At 64.0% G+C, this 2,500-nt stretch overlaps 1 pseudogene; it reads right to left on the reverse strand.

Annotated features, from left to right (window-relative positions):
• Nucleotides 1-2,500, reverse strand: part of LOC126436011 (large subunit ribosomal RNA) — a 7,652-nt pseudogene that overhangs the window by 2,471 nt on the left and 2,681 nt on the right.

Here is a 2,500-nt window from a genome sequence, read left to right on the forward strand (position 1 = left end):
CCCTATCTTCTTCAGCGCCAGGAGACGGGACCGACGGAGGGTCGGACCCATCCATCGGCAAGATGGAATGCCGAGGCCCCCCTGGGCAACAGGAGCGTGGAAGTATCCCAGGGGGGTGTCCGCCGGAAGGCGGAACCATCTCCTGACGGCGGCCCGGATGGTGACGTCGGCCGACTTCAATGCACCCACCCGGGTGCGGCTGAGGGCCAGCCCGTGGTACAGGCCAGGGAGAAGTACGTTGGTGAGAGCGTGGAGGCGCTGTTGCGGCTTCAGCGGAGCTCGGGAGATGACGTCAAGCTGCTCCACCAGGTGGCGACGTGGATTGAAGACGCAGCGACCCGCCGTGGAAAATTGCAGCCCCAGGTACCGGAAGGTTTCACCCACACGCAGGGCAGGCATGGTGGTATTGCCTGCTGTGAAGGTGACATTGCTGTCCACCTTCACCTTCTTCTCGCGCCCTGACGCGACTAAGGCGAGGGTGAAACACTTCCGGGCGTTGATCTGCAGCCCCAGGTGGGCGAGGGCTGCGGTAGCTGCGTCGATGAGGGACTGCAAGCCCCTCGGGGTCGCTGCAAACAGCAAGACGTCATCTGCAAAGGCCGCAGCGTTGACTCTGCGACCGAGGATCCGAGCTCCGATGTGGGAGGGCAGTTGGCCTAAAACGTAGTCCACCGCAAAGTTGAACAGGAGGGGGGAGAGGGGATCGCCCTGGCGAACGCCCCGTGCTGGCTGCACAGACACGCCCACGCCGGCGCCGTCCGCTATCACTGTCGTGCTGCCCTCGTAGCACCGCTCGACGTACTCGACAAAGCAATCCGGTAGGCCATGCGCCTTCAGCACAGGGCGAAGGGCAGCATGATCCACCGAATCGAATGCCTTCGAAACGTCGATCGATGCCACAAAGACAGAGCGGCAGGAGCGAACTGCGTCGGTGAGAGCAGTGTCCAAGATGAAAGTATTTTCCAACATCCCATCCCGAGGGATGAATGCCCGCTGACGTTCGTCCACAGCACAAGCGCGCATCAGGCGTGACGCGAGAACCTTGTGAAAGGTCCGCGCCAACACCGAGCAGACCGTAATGGGGCGAAAGTCAGCGGGGGATGTTGGTGCAGCCGTTTTCGGGAGAAGGGACGTCCGCGCGCGAAGCAGGCGTTCCGGGAGGGCGCGGGCCAGAAGGAAGAGATTCATCACTTTCACCAGGACTTCGTGCGGCAGGCGCCGCAACTCCGCTGGGGTAAGGCCGTCCGGCCCGGCCGCTGATCCCCTGGGCGGCAACGCGGCGGCGACCTCCTCATGTGTGACCGGCCCCCATAGGCACTCAAGAGCGACAGGCTCCGAGTGCGGGAGGAGGCGGTCACGAATGAAGCCCGCGGTGGAGACGGGCTTCTTTGTGAAGAGGTCCGCCCAGAAGTCCAGCAGACCAGGGATGGCAGGTGGCGGCTGGAGCAGGGTGCCATCCAAGAGGCCGCGCACGCAACGTGCACGCGACCGTCGGAAGGCATCCTGCGTTCTCGCGTACTCCCAGCGGCGCCGCTTGCGCTTCTGCGTCGGCGGCGCGGCAGGCGGCCGCTTCGATGGTTGGCGCGGCCGCTGTGTCCTGGTGATCGATCTCTCCCCTCTGGACCCGACCGACGCAAGGGCATCCGGGAGCATGCCCAGGATGACATCGGGCGGCGTGCCCCGCCCCAGACCTATGACACGATCCAGGGCAGAGAAACGCTGGGCGGAAGCGGGTAGCCCCGCCAGATGCTCCCAGATGGCGGCGTCAGTCGGCCCCTCCGGCGGCGGCCCGGTGGTGTCGGCCGCGAAGTCCTCGGCTGCGTCGACGGGCGGCGCAGCGGCCTCGCCCGCGTCTGGCAGCGGGCTCGCTGCTCCCCGGCGGGACGCCGGCTCTTCCCCCCGACCGATCTCAAGCGCCTCCATGAATTGGCGGACAAGCTGCTTGTGGGCAGCTTGCCGCCGTCGGCACTTGATTGCCTCAAGCGTTCGGTCGGGGAACATCCTGATGAGCTCTTGATTTACAAAGAAGAACCGGGCGTCCCTCTCGAGGAACAGTTCGGCCTCCGCCTTGGCGAGCGACAGGACTTCTTCCTCCGTCCACCTCGCGCGATGCCTCTCCGTGACGATCTCCGCGTTGGCGGCCGCAAGGTGTTGGCGGCGGCGATGGACCCTGAGACCGTTCTTGGTGGTGAAGCTGCGGTGGCACTCACTACAGGCGTATACAGCTGCAAAAGTTACAAGATTTTCGGCACGGCCGGTTGGCCGGCTAGGTGCTGGGGGAGTTGGGGTGGCACCTTCAGCGGAGAGTCATAGTTACTCCCGCCGTTTACCCGCGCTTGCTTGAATTTCTTCACGTTGACATTCAGAGCACTGGGCAGAAATCACATTGCGTCAACACCCGCTAGGGCCATCGCAATGCTTTGTTTTAATTAGACAGTCGGATTCCCCCAGTCCGTGCCAGTTCTGAGTTGATCGTTGAATGGCGGCCGAAGAGAATCCG

The sequence above is a fragment of the Schistocerca serialis genome, unplaced genomic scaffold (assembly GCF_023864345.2).
Source record: "Schistocerca serialis cubense isolate TAMUIC-IGC-003099 unplaced genomic scaffold, iqSchSeri2.2 HiC_scaffold_1225, whole genome shotgun sequence".
Classification (NCBI taxonomy): Eukaryota; Metazoa; Arthropoda; class Insecta; order Orthoptera; family Acrididae; genus Schistocerca; species Schistocerca serialis.